Genomic DNA, 15021 nt, shown 5'->3' on the forward strand with positions numbered 1-15021 from the left:
CGAACTGACAACTAAAATGAGTGTTTTACGCCAACAGGTATACGACAGTCTTCCACAAGCTACAAAGGATCCTGGTCACTCCCTTGAACCTGGCTCCTGGGTTTTTGTCCGGAATTTTCAGCGGGTGAAGAACGAGCAACCCCGCTGGACTGGGCCCTATCAGGTCCTTTTGTCTACAAGACCTGCGGTGCGAGTGCGTGGAAAACGAAACTGGATCCACGGCTCGCACACCAAAAAGGCACCTTTGCCTTTGCCCTATGACAAGTGGGTCCAGGAAGGTCTTGCGGACTCCGAGACAGAAGCAGTGCCGCGATTCTTGCCATTCAGTGATGCTCGATTGATTGGAACTAGCTCAGAAATGAAGAGAGATCAAATTTTACAAGCATCAGTACCTCCTGCAGAGCGATTGGACACAACAGAGCCTCACCTTTTGTTTACTGATCAAGAACAATCTGGAAGAGGTCGCTACAATCTGAGATCGAGAATTACGGACAAATAAAAATATTAATAAAGTTGATTTTTTTACTGTTTGCAGGTTAACTCTCCACCAAGGATCTACTCATTTTTGTTTTTCTTGAACTGCCATCCGGTTCTCGCTGCTAGGGTCGCGGTTGCTACCAGTCTTGGGAGTGTAGGCCTGAGACACTAGGTCAAGGGTTCTGTTGGCCCAAGGCAGCCTTCCTGGGTTCAGTAGAGGCACTCTCAAGCAGAATCAACCAACCACCGCGGGCAGCACATTTAGTTTAGGATGGATTTCTTTGAGTTGGAGAGACCTGTACAGACACTGACTTTTGGGAAAAGACTATGCAAAATAATGTCGAAGAAATGCTTTTTGATACCATGTTTGTTTTTGCTATTGAGTTTCGTAGTATTCATAGCTGGTTATGTAGCATTTGTTTTTAAAATGACGTCTAATTCCACTGTGCAACCTACACCTTCACCTACTATTTCTTCTCATTCTTTTCATCCTTTGCCCGAATATGAGGTAGTAAGACGTTTGGAATTTTCTAATAATTCCTTCATACAACTTTTGCTCCAGCATCAGTTAGTGATTAATACAACGAACTGCTGGATTTGTGGTTTGATGCCTCATACAACTGATAAAAGGTATTCCTTATCTAGTCTTGCCCTTCAGTTTAAATGGTTCAATTCGAGCTTACAGAACCATGTTTATCTATGCCCATAGAGTCCACCCCTTACGCTCACCGAAAGATAATCCGAAGAATAGTCCTTTAGCTAAAGGCATAGTCGACATGATTAAAGGGACTAATGCAGTTGAGACTATTCCGAAAGATGAGAGGCAACCATATAGTGGTTGGACCGTCACTGGATATGGAGTTAGTCTGAGTATTAACCAGCGAGCGAAAAGTCCTCTACCGATCTGGATAGTGCCCCATAAAGGCTACTATTGTCTGCAGGGCAACGGTAAGAATCCGAAGGCTCGGTTAGGGAAGAGTGTTTGTGCTGAGACTTACGTGTTTCCGTCTCAGTCTACCCCAGCGTTCTTAGCTGCTAAGGGTACCTACTTTGTTTGCTATGACAAAGCGTATACATGGTTGCCCCCCGACTTCTCGGGCACATGTTTTGTTTCCTTTCGGTTACCTCCCACTTTTACAGCTGCGGCAGATTACCATAAAACGAGGGTTGCTAGAGATGTCAGGTCAAGAATTGGGAGATTTCGTTAAGGTTTTTCTGCCGTTTTGGGGACCTATGGCTAACAGTAGGAATATTCGCCAGCTTACGAGAGTGGTTGAGTCCACCATAGTTGAGACTGCCGGTGCCCTTGGTAACTTGACTGCTGAGCTCCAGTCGGATAGACTTATGACGCTTCATGAAAGAGTTGCCTTAGACGTTATTCTGTTTTTTATTTTACAGCGAATCAGAAGCTTCTGTCTACTCTTAAAGCTTCTAAGATTTATTTAGTCTTTTCACAATGTTTTTTGTTGAACAGATACGAGTTTTAAACACAAACTTCAACAGAAAATGTTTCTAGCATTCACTGAAAAACAATTATACACAAATTGAACAACATTTCAAATGCAACGTAAACAAAAATGCATATTTTAAACAATGTAAGGGAAAACAAGTTGATGGGGTACACCAGAATGATCTATCACAGTCCTATTGGCTGAATTTCTTTTGGCTATTTAGGACTGGGGTCACCATAGGCTTTTTATTTATTGAACTCAAGTCCCACAGCCTGGGACAAATTTTTAACGCCTTTGGCGAGAATTTGTCCCAGGCTGTGGGACTTGAGTTCAATAAATAAAAAGCCTATGGTGACCCCAGTCCTAAATAGCCAAAAGAAATTCAGCCAATAGGACTGTGATAGATCATTCTGGTGTACCCCATCAACTTGTTTTCCCTTACATTGTTTAAAATATGCATTTTTGTTTACGTTGCATTTGAAATGTTGTTCAATTTGTGTATAATTGTTTTTCACTGAATGCTAGAAACATTTTCTGTTGAAGTTTGTGTTTAAAACTCGTATCTGTTCAACAAAAAACATTGTGAAAAGACTAAATCAATCTTAGAAGCTTTAAGAGTAGACAGAAGCTTCTGATTCGCTGTAAAATAAAAAACAGCTTCAAACCCGAGACCAGGCACATTTGTATTGTTTAAAAACGTATATAGTCCAGCCTGGCCACGTAGGACAAAACCCCTTATTTGATACAGTTAGACGTTATTCTAGCAGATCTAGGTGGAGTTTGTAGATTGATTCAATCAAGCTGCTGCGTTTTTATTCCAGACAACGCTCCATCGGTCTACCAGGCCATTTCCAAATTGCACAAAATCTCCGATTCAGTCCATCTGGACAGAGGAGATTGGTCTTTGATGGGATGGTTATGGGGTTTGATATCCACTTGGGGTTGGAAGATTTTGATGGTTATTGGTATGGTCTTAGCAATCCTGTTCATGTTCTGTCTCTGCGTATAGTGAGCTCCTGCTATTTGTGGCCTTTGTGCTACTTTGTGTGTATGGAAACCTGTCCAGAGAGAGATGCTTAGTAATAGGAGGATGCTACAGCAGCATATCGATGACCTGATGAACATAGATCTGGATTCAGATTAAAATGGGTCTAGGTTTATTGCCTATGATGGGGCAAAAGGAGGGTCTGTGGTTCCGTGGTCCCGAATTGGGTTCGATAGTCCCGAACCCGATTTATGAAGATCGTCGGAAATGGACGATTTTGGTCTTGGCAGACCGCAAATGGCGAGTGTAATGTGTCTGAGTGTTTTCGTATGAATAGATATAGGAGAACACTCTATATTCAAGGGTTTAGTTTGAACCTTCGGGTTCCATTTTGTATACGGCAGCCATTTTGTATGGTTGCCCTAACATAGGGCCGATGACTGCGGCCGAGAAATCCTTGAGACACGTACGCCTTAGCTGACTTCTGGTTGACCTGGCCGAACTGACTCCTTGCCTGGGGCGAATCCCGCTGAGCCAGTTCCTTGTTCAGCAGCTGGTCTGATAAAGATCAAAGGGCAGGACGTACCCGAGTTTATGGCACACTGTTCCCACTTCTCTATCTCCTTTCCATCTGTTTCTGCCTTTCCTTTACGACTTGATCATCGATCTGGGTTGAAGGGTTTATGGTGGGTTTGTCCGGCCTGATCGAACAGGAAACCAAGCATGTGTGCGATCGTTTTTGGTGGGCTGGACAACGGAAAATGGGATTGTCTTTGTCTGTCGTCATTTGCTTCTTTTGAAATGCTATGTTGTTATTGGTCAGTTTGTATGCACCAAATGTAAATTGTAATGCTGCCTGAGGCATGATTTTCGGCATAAAAGACCGAGCTCCGTTTATCTAAGTGTGCAGTCTCTGACGAACTACCCGTGTGTACTTCGTAGACCTCTGTCCCTGGTTGCAACCAATAAACTTTGGTCTTTGACGTCATCAAGAAGTATCCCGTGTCTCTGTTTGCCAAGACAGGGGAATCCGGGGTCTTTGGGTGTTGCCCTGACACCGCTGGGTTACCAGATTAGTACCGGTTCTGAAAAACCTAGTACCTCAGCGGGGACTGGTGATAGATATCAGGGCGACAGGAGGGAGAGGGCGCGGGGGAAGGGACTGCGGGTCACAAGAGCTTTCTGTGCCGGTGAGGAAGAGGAGATAAAGGAAGAGGGAGGAGATAAGACAGAGAGCAGCAGGGGGAGGGAATGGGATGGAGAGATGTGGGAGGAAAGAAAAAGAAGGAAAGCCGGTGGAGGGAGGGGTACAGAGGGAAGCAGAGAAATGTGGCTGGCGAGAGGGGGAGGAGAAAAGAGATAAGAAAAAGGAGCTAAAGTGTGTATTAAAGTATAGACAGAGTCCGAATACTGTAGAAAACAAGCATCAGAGAGCATAAAAGGAGACACGGCCTGGCGGCCGTGAAACTAAAAGTACGGCCGGCCGCCCGTGAATAATTAGGGGATGAGAAATGCGCCGGGAGGAGAAATGCAGAGCGCACGCTGAGAAGCTTGTGGGAGGGAGGCTGCCTTTGATGTGGTAATGCGAGGAAGGCAGGCAGGCGGCTGGTGGCATTGTGCACGCGCTTTTTAGGGTTTGCGCTTGCGCAATGACCTAGAAAGCGCACATGCACTGCATGGATTCGCCAGTGTAATCGCCAGTGTTTAAACTCTGGATAAGCCACTATAGAGCTTCGCCAGCTATGCGCAAGCGCATCAGCAGGCGAGCCCTAAAAAGATTTAGGTACTGTCCATTTAGAGATGATAGGAGAAAAACGAAGGATGTGAGAATGTTAGGCAATAAATGATGTGTAAAAGGAGACTAGAGGGCACTCTGGACTGAGCCTTGAGGGCTATCCGCCAGCAGCGATGTAGAAGTGGAGAATGAGAGGCACCATGAGACTCAGAATGAACAATGAGAGAGACATGACAAGAACCAGTTTAGAAAGGACTCCGTGATCGGCTATGGTGATTGACCATATTAATGCTAGAGAGAGGTTGAGGAATGTGATAACTAATAATAATTGCTTCTGGAAAGCTGAGACTGCAAAGGTGGATACTTGTTTCAGTGGTGTGCAACACCCAGAATCCACATAGAAGGTCATGTAAGGTGCAAGTAGAGAGGTAGGAAATAAGACAGCTAAAAATTAAGTGTGAAAGAATTTCGGAATAAAAAATTTGAGAGATAGGACGATATGTAGCTGAGAATGAAGGATCAGGAGTGTTTTTTTCTTAAAGTAAATTAGCGACAGGAACACTGTAGACAAGAAACAGTGATTAAAGCAAGATGTAAAGCAGAATGAGAGCTTCGAAATAGAGGTTTGATTGTTTGGGGCTGAAGGATCAGATGGTGCCGAAGAAGAGTTGAAAGGCTTGAGAATTAACTAGGAGGGGATGTATAGAAGACGTTAAAGAGCGGCGGTGTGAAGTGTGGGTTGAGTGTAGGCTGTGTCCTTAACAGAACTGTTGCTACACTTGTTCTGGTGCTGAATGTCTATGAGAAGTAAATGGGAAAATTATCAACTGAGGGGGGAGTGCGTGACAGGCATATGAGACTGGAGAGTAATCGACCGCCACGAACAAGGAGAGGCAACAGTAATGCTTTGGAGAGAGTATAACAGGAGTTGAATGTAATTCTCAGTGTGTCCCTGTGAAATGTGAATGAGATGAAGTTAAACAAGCATGCAAGATCATTGAATTTGATATCAAATGGATGTCAGTATATTTGGGGAGGATTTACATTTGTTATGGGTACCTTGAGTGGCAATGGTGACCAGCTTGTATGATCACATGGTCAGAGGAAGAAGGGCTGATGGTGGGTGCAGAGTATGCGAGTGTCTCAGAGACTAAGATTAGATTGAGTAGGTGTCCATGCACATTTGTAGAGGATGGTGCGAATATTTTTTGTAGAGTGTTTAAAGAGCAAATTGAATATTCTGTTTGTCATTGCTTTGTTCAGTTGATCTTAAATAATGAGTGGAATAGAGGAAGTGATTCATTTTAACCAGTGGTTTCTGGTGCTCGGCACCAGGACTTAATTGTCAACACCAGTACTTATGACAGTCTGAGAAGAGCATCACAACAGTTGTTTATTGATTAAATATACATTACAAATTGCTAATACCTACCACCACAGCTATTCTTATAGCTTTGGGGGCCTGCAATAACCAGAACTGTCACACATGTAGGAGTGCGATGGTTAGTTTTTTTTTTGCTACTGTAATTAGCTGCGCTGACAGCGGCAATGGGCGGTACAAGCGTAGGTGTCCTCCTGACATGGGTCCTGACACTTTTTAAGGACTGCATAGAGGGGATTGGGTATCCAAGAGGTTACTGTAGGTCATTAAAGAATGAGCCAAGCTGATCTTGGGGACAGTGGATTGGCAGAACATGGGTACTGAATGATGCAATAAGGGTAGAAGAAGGGTGATTAAGGGGTGGGAAGGCTAAAGTTGGTGGGAACACTGAAGAAAAGTTATTGTGTGGAGAAGCCAACAAATTTGGTGTGTAGGGATGCTGGTGTTACAGTATCATTTGTGTTTGTGCAAGTCTTAGTGTAAGCTGTGAAGTGGAGTGTAGGGGATAGTTGAACTGATCAGTAATAAAGGAAGTGAGATGTAGCTGGAACATGCATGATATAGTGCAGGGTGTTCAGTCGTGGTCCTAGTAATTATGTGTCGGTTTTTTAGGTCTCGCCTAGACGAAAGCAAAAGCGAAGCTTTTGCTGTCTATGCGAGACAACTTATGTTGCCACTTTTCTGAGAATATTGTGGACATCAGACTGTTACGAGCTTTTTCTGCTGTAGTCAGGCTGTCACGAGCTTCTCCTTTGGAGATTTGACCTTGTGAGCGCGCCTTGACTGCATCTAATGGGCCGTGCGCTTCCTTTAGTCAGTTTCACTTTGTTTCATTTCAAAGTGCAGGCGTCAATGTGTCTGGTAGTTGTTCATGTGGATGGCCTTCTGAGTTCGTGAGCGCGCCTTGACTGCATCTAATGTGTGTGGCTTTTTTTTTCAACGTGGCCCGGGCGCTTGCTTCAGTCAGTTTCGCTTTTAAGGTGCAGGCGTCAATGGGTCTGGTACTTGTTTTATTTCCATTTAATGCTCTTTGGAACAACAATTTTATATTACTTGTGTGTATTACCACTGGCCAGAATTTCAAAGACTTATATTCACGCAGGTGAAATAATACTATTGTGATTAGGGCCGATTTTTTGGAGTCTGACCGTTCAGAGTGGAGCTTCAGAGTGGAGCTTCAGAGTGGAGCTTCAGAGTGGAGCTTCAGAGTGGAGCTTCAGAGTGGAGCTTCAGAGTGGAGCTTCAGAGTGCAGAGTGGAGCTTCAGAGTGGAGCTTCAGAGTGCAGAGTGGAGCTTCAGAGTGGAGCTTCAGAGGGGAGCTTCAGAGGGGAGCTTCAGAGGGGAGCTTCAGAGGGGAGCTTCAGAGGGGAGCTTCAGAGGGGAGCTTCAGAGTGGAGCTTCAGAGTGGAGCTTCAGAGTGCAGAGTGGAGCTTCAGAGTGGAGCTTCAGAGTGCAGAGTGGAGCTTCAGAGTGGAGCTTCAGAGTGCAGAGTGGAGCTTCAGAGTGGAGCTTCAGAGTGCAGAGTGGAGCTTCAGAGTGGAGCTTCAGAGTGGAGCTTCAGAGTGGAGCTTCAGAGTGGAGCTTCAGAGTGGAGCTTCAGAGTGGAGCTTCAGAGTGGAGCTTCAGAGTGGAGCTTCAGAGTGGAGCTTCAGAGTGGAGCTTCAGAGTGGAGCTTCAGAGTGCAGAGTGGAGCTTCAGAGTGCAGAGTGGAGCTTCAGAGTGGAGCTTCAGAGTGCAGAGTGGAGCTTCAGAGTGGAGCTTCAGAGTGGAGCTTCAGAGTGGAGCTTCAGAGTGGAGCTTCAGAGTGGAGCTTCAGAGTGGAGCTTCAGAGGGGAGCTTCAGAGGGGAGCTTCAGAGGGGAGCTTCAGAGGGGAGCTTCAGAGTGGAGCTTCAGAGTGGAGCTTCAGAGTGCAGAGTGGAGCTTCAGAGTGGAGCTTCAGAGTGCAGAGTGGAGCTTCAGAGTGGAGCTTCAGAGTGCAGAGTAGAGCTTCAGAGTGGAGCTTCAGAGTGCAGAGCGGAGCTTCAGAGTGCAGAGTGGAGCTTCAGAGTGGAGCTTCAGAGTGGAGCTTCAGAGTGGAGCTTCAGAGTGGAGCTTCAGAGTGGAGCTTCAGAGTGGAGCTTCAGAGTGCAGAGTGGAGCTTCAGAGTGCAGAGTGGAGCTTCAGAGTGCAGAGTGGAGCTTCAGAGTGCAGAGTGGAGCTTCAGAGTGCAGAGTGGAGCTTCAGAGTGCAGAGTGGAGCTTCAGAGTGTCAAGAGCAATGCCAATAGCTCTAACTTTAACAAAGGCAAAACCATTGCATTGTAAATGCTTGTTATTTTACCGAATCACATGCTCATGCTGCTGCCTGGTTTGTCTACATGCACACAGGCAGAATCACTCGGTACAAAATGGCTCCTGTTCACTCGTCAGTACGGTCTTGCGCCGCCCCACCTTCCCCCTGCCAAATACATTCATTCCAAATACTGCTTATTTTCATATCAGACAGACTTCTCACATCTGGGATAGCAGGGGCACCTTCCACAATGATTAGTGCTTCACAAAAAATAATTCTCGGCTAGCGCTCAGAAGCCTTGAAGCTTTGATTGAATGACACTGCAGTTTGATGCCCCGCTCGTTTTTTGATGCTATGCGTTCCAGACACTGATTTTATTAAGACTCACTTGGAGCTCTAAACTGTCACTTAATCTTTCTTTGGGTCATTTCGTTTGCCCGGAAGGACTAACATATCTGTGAAACCCTCTTCTTTTATAGTTTGAGCATCGTCTTCGTTTAGCAGGATAACATTATACATTTGAAAATACAAATATCCGGGAAGAGCAGAGAGCAAATCTCCGCGATGTTGGGCATTCTCCTATCATAAAGGAAGCGTGTTGGTGGGACCTGTGGCATCTAACGCATCATTTAACCCTATATGCGTGGGCACCTACCACAATAATGTATAGGATGAGTTTGTTCCGTTCCCGTTTTTAATTTGATGTAAAACTCAAATCACTGCACACTCTCTACTACACACTCTCTACTACACACTCTCTACTACAGTCACTACTCTCTACTACACACTCCCTACTACAGTCACTACTCTCTACTACACATTCTGCTACACACTCTCTACTACAGTCACTACTCTCTGCTACGCACTCTACTCTCTACTACACTCTACTACACACTCTCTACTACACACTCTCTACTACAGTCGCTACTCTCTACTACACACTGTACTACACACTCTACTACAGTCACTACTCTCTACTACACACTACTACACACTCTCTACTACAGTCACTACTCTCTACTACACACTCACTACACACTCACTACTACAGCCACTACTCTCTTCGACACACTCTATACTAGACACTCTCTACTACACACTATCTACTACAGTCACTACTCTCTACTACACACTGTACTACACACTCTACTACAGTCACTACTCTCTACTACACTACTACACACTCTCTACTACAGTCACTACTCTCTACTACACACTCTACTACACACTCACTACACACTCACTACTACAGCCACTACTCTCTTCGACACACTCTATACTAGACACTCTCTACTACACACTATCTACTACAGTCACTACTTACTACACACTCTACTACACACTCTACTACACACTCTACTACACACTCTACATTACACACTCTACATTACACACTCTACATTACACACTCTACATTACACACTCTACATTACACACTCTACATTACACACTCTCTACTACACACTCTCTACTACACACTCTACTACACACTCTACTACACACTCTACTACACTCTACTACACACTCTACTACACACTCTACTACACTCTACTACACACTCTGCTACACACTCTACTACACACCCTCTACTACTCTCTACTACTCTACTACACATTCTCTACTACTCTACTACACACTCACTACTTTCTACTACACTCTACTACAGACTCTCCACTCTCTACTCCACACTCTCTACTCCACACTCTCTACTTCAATCTCTCTACTTCAATCTCTCTACCTCAATCTCTCTAATTCAATCTCTCTACTTCAATCTCTCTACTTCAATCTCTCTAATTCAATCTCTCTACTTCAATCTCTCTACTTCAATCTCTCTACTTCACATTCTGTATTACACACTCTCTACTACACACTCACTACTCTCTACTACACACTCTCTACTACACACTCTACTACACTCCCTACTACACATTCTCCTACACACTCTACTACACACTCTACTACACACTCACCACTCTACTACACACTCACTAGTCTCTACTACACACTCTCTACTACACACTCTCTACTACACACTCTCTACTACACACTCTCTACTACACACTCTCTACTACACACTCACTACTCTCTACTACACACTCACTACTCTCTACTACACACTCTACTACTCACTACTACTCTCTACTACTCTCTCTACTACTCTCTCTACTACTCTCTCTACTACTCACTCTCTACTACTCACTCTCTACTACTCACTCTCTATATATCTTTATCTGTTTCCAAAACCAACACATAAATAAAACATTTGTCATTTACAATGCCAAAAGCGCTAACTTTTGCAAAGGCGAGACCGTTGCATTGTAAATGCTTGTTACTTATGGATTGAGTCTTATGATCGGACAAAATCAATAAATCAGCATCCAAATATATTCAACAATAAAAACATCAAATAGTGCAGATGTCTGACAGCCTCATAATCCTGAATAGGAATCAAATGAATCAAACACAATTCATAAACTTTGTAAAATAATAACACTTCCATTAGAGATAAATTCCATATAACAAAATCAGTTTATTGGAAAACTCCTCAACAAGAGTTCCCTGGAGTCACACAGAGCTGTTTCACTCTGTTCAATCAATATGGTATCTGTAATAGTAATCACCCAAGAAAGCCCTCTGCCCTGTTTTGCATTCAAAGCTTGAGTAATACAAAGGTGGAGAGAAAGGCCTTGCCCGGTGCACATCCAAGCTCTGCAAACTCAGCAAGCTCTGCAATTGGTCTGGATAGATAGTTGGGGGCAGAAAATCACCCTAAACAGTGTCAATCTCACCCTCAGAAACAGACTCAAACCAAAATAGTACTTCTTCAAGTCTGCCTCCATCTTCCTGTACAAAGGGTCAGAGACAAAGACAAGCAAAAGCTCCCACATAACCACCACCGACTCCCTCCTGAAAAGGAGCAAGATTACCACCCACACCACTACCAGGAATCCCTCTTAAGAACAGCTAGTTCAAAGATGGGCACCAAAGAAAACAGTATGTGCGAACAGCCCACTGCTCTGTAGTCCTATCCACAGGTGGGTAGGACTTAGCAAGGAGTAAGTGACAAATCACATGAGTTGGGTGCCTAGCTATGGGAAGCAGGGCCACGTCTTTGAGTAAGAATGGGAATAAATAAGTAATTTTAAAAAAGCTAGACACCCAACTAGTCTCCTCAAAGTAAAAACAATCAAACTTACTTTACTCCATCATGCTGTGATGTACATTTTGCTTTGGATGGAAGACAGTAAGGGGCACTCGAAGCAGCAACATGTTCCTGTCCTGGTCACTGAAAGGGAAGAAAACATTATTGGCTGCATCAATGGGAGTACAAAACCTGCGGGGATTAAACACATAAAAGTACAAAACAGTGCATTTCCATGTGTGACATTTTCCACCAATTTGTGGGAAATTAGACTGCTGCAACCCCCCATACCCTCTCCCCATTTCTCGCTCTAAAAATAGTTTTACTTTGTGGAGCTATTTTACCACCTGAACTGCACACAAACATGCTTAGGCTCTAAAGTTGGGAATGTGCACCACAATTGGAAGAGATAGAGAATGTTGTTGCTCACATTCTATACACCCCATGAATCCTTCAAGTCTCCTTGAGGTTTTCTACAAATTAATTTACAAACAAGGGTGGGTAATTAACATTTCAACTTCAACCCATACATAAATTTTCGGATCTCATAAGGACTGCGGCAATCTGGCTATGCACCTAGGAAGAGAAAAAGATTGCCCTTAATCTTGTGCACAAACTATATTAATGGACACTCATCTAATAAAATACTGCTGAATTCCACATGAACATGTCGTAATTCTAATCGCACGTGTAGACACAGCCAAGATACAGGACAATTATTTCCAGAATATGCCCAATTCGTGGTTCACTAAAATAAATCACCAAATACATCTTAAGGAGCAATACCTTGTAATTATGGGTAATTTTCACTGAGTCATATTGAAAGAACGAAATCATGAGCACTCACCCGAAATAGAGAATTGTTCTATCTTTGCATGCTCAATCTCTAAATCAATGGGGAATAATCTTCAGGTGCCGCATTATAAAGCGGGAGGGTGTAAACATAAAACGCAAGTAGTCTCCTGTATTCTTAATTAGACAATCTAAAAAAGTGTATAAGTGACTGATGCAGACGCCCTGAGAGTGAAGCAGGGAGAGCCACAGGGGGTTGTCCACAATATACTAAGTACAAAAGAATTCCACAGCCCAAATGAAACCAAGGTAGTTACTCTTCCTTAGGTTTCTTTTATAGACCACCGACCCCTCTCCCACGCTCCCACGCTCCCACTCCCAAATCTCGAGTATCTCCTGTAGTGTGCCTTGTACTAATATGTTATCCATACTCAGCGATTTGGGGAAAGTAGATTGACAATGAGAGCGCCCCAACAACTGTTCGGGTACCCATCAGGAATTACGGGCCCATGGAACACATTAGTAATACTATCCCTGTCGCAGAGGCTAAGAATAGGGTGACCGAAAACTCTTTGTCAATCACACGCATGGTGGACCCAGTAAAGCATTCAACGGACGTCAACTCAGGGGCTTCTTTTAGGGACAGAAGTAACATCAAGGATAAAGGTGCCAAGTCCCTCAAAATAATAAGATGGTACGTGGCTGGCCTTAGATCCAAGATTAATTTACCGGATTGGCTTCAGTTTATTAGGGGTTATGCCCTTGTCCTGCTCCAACAAAAGTGGGATTTATTGCCTATATTCGTGGGTGGGTATCATTGTTTAGTGTCCTTGCCATTCACTCACGGAATGCTTATGCATAGGGGGGCTGACCACCTGGGTTTGCACTGCATTAGGTGGGCATGTTAAAGCTATAGATCACCATGATAACAGCTTTCAAATTATAGTAGTTAAAACAGCTCCGACTCTGCATATTGTGAATTTTTATAATAATGATTCTAGTGGCTTACCTAATACTACATTTCCACCACTCTTTAAATCCATTTCAAATAGCGGATGACTTGGCATGTTTAGGGCACACGCTGTATCCATGTCTGGCTGGAGATTTCAACGTGCAGTTGCCCATTAATCTTGAGGACTCATATTCAGGGCTTTGTCCCCTTACTAGTTCGGATCCTCAGAGCACTGAAATAATTTCATTTCTTGCCCCATTTCACTTAGTAAATGTGCTGACTGTCCAGCCTTGAGGTTCGCACTTTTAGGGGGCACGGTAGCGCATCAATGATAGACTATATTTTTGTCACCCATAACTTAGAGGACCTACTCTTACATGGTATGGTCACTTCATCATGCTATAGCAACCATAAGACCATCAAAGTGTCTTGCAGGCTTCGGTCTCCGAAACTCTGTCCTCCTTGCCTGCCATGTCTGTTGAGGTTTTTGACACTCTGAGCCTCAAAATTAAATCTGGTTCTCCCTTAGATCCGTTGAAGCCGGAGCTTATTACCCTTCTCCCGCCCCTCTGCCGTGAGCCCATATTGGACTTGATTAATCTTTCACTCGGTGAGGGCGTGGTTCCTTCCTCTTGGAAGCAAGCAGTGGTCAGCCCCATTTTGAAGAAGCCCAACCTTGACCCCCGGCTTCCTGAGAATTACAGGCCCATCTCCCTCCTGCCCTGGACCGCCAAGGTCACTGAGGCACACGTGAACTCCATCTTGTCTGCCCACCTCTCTCGTAATAATATTCTTGACGAGAGTCAAAATGGTTTTCGCGCACAACACAGCACTGAAACTGCTTTGCTCTTCATGACCGAGCACTTGCGTTCAGTGCTGGATATGGGGCAGACAGCGGCGCTCCTTTTGTTAGACCTGAGCGCCGCGTTTGATACGGTGTCTCATGACATTTTGATGCGGCGCCTGGAGGAAGTGGGTATTGAGGGGAAGGCTCTTCAATGGTTCCGCTCCTTTCTCTCGGACCGGTTTTTCAAAGTGGCCATTCCACCTGGTCAGTCCTCCTTCCATCCTTTGGGACTGGGAGTCCCTCAGGGCTCTGCGTTGAGCCCCACTTTGTTCAACTTATACGTGAAACCGCTGGCTGCTGTCGTCAGACAATGTGGCCTAACCATGACATCGTATGCCGACGACACGCAGCTGGCGGTGACACTCAGTGGGGACCCTGAGGTGACTGCGCCCAGATTCCGTGCAGGACTTATTGCTGTGGCGAATTGGATGCGTAGCAATTGCTTACAGCTAAATGCCAAGAAAACCGAGGTCCTGATTCTAGGGAAGCAGGCGGAACTTTGGGGAGATCAGTGGTGGCCTCCTGAGTTGGGGGTGTCCCCCATCCCAGCGGCCGAAGTTAAGAATTTGGGGGTCTGGCTGGATTCCAACCTCTCTTTTACCAGCCATACAAAGAAGATTGCAGCTACCTGCTATGGTATTCTGCGAGGACTGAGACCAGTCCTCAAATTCTTCGACCCTCCTACTCGGCAACTGGTGGTCCAAGCATCCATCCTCTCTCGGCTGGACTACGGGAGTGCACTGCTGCTTGGAGTTAATCAGGCTGAGGCCACTAGTCTGCAGAGGGTGCAGAACGCCGCTGCGAGGGCCATAGTTGGCCTCCCGAGACGTTGTTCTGTCTCTGCAGTCCTGACCTCCCTTCACTGGCTGCCGGTCAGACAGAGAATCAAATTTAAGGCTCTCTGTCTGACATTTAAGATCCTGAAACTCTACTCTCCTCCTGCCCTTGCGAGCCTTGTCTCTTCCTACGTCCCCACGCGGTCTCTCA

At 44.9% G+C, this 15021-nt stretch overlaps 1 protein-coding gene across 15 annotated transcripts in view; it reads right to left on the reverse strand.

The window, feature by feature from the left end:
• BLTP1 (bridge-like lipid transfer protein family member 1) overlaps nucleotides 1-15021 on the reverse strand; it is a 1831302-nt gene that overhangs the window by 1765631 nt on the left and 50650 nt on the right. For all 15 annotated transcript variants that reach the window (XM_086962202.1, XM_086962209.1, XM_086962198.1 and 12 more), the window contains exon 2: nucleotides 11499-11587. The gene's annotated coding sequence lies outside the window, so the exon portion shown is untranslated. The remainder of the gene's footprint in view (nucleotides 1-11498; nucleotides 11588-15021) is intronic.

This window comes from Lissotriton vulgaris, chromosome 3_1, assembly GCF_964263255.1.
Source record: "Lissotriton vulgaris chromosome 3_1, aLisVul1.2, whole genome shotgun sequence".
Lineage (NCBI taxonomy): Eukaryota > Metazoa > Chordata > Amphibia > Caudata > Salamandridae > Lissotriton > Lissotriton vulgaris.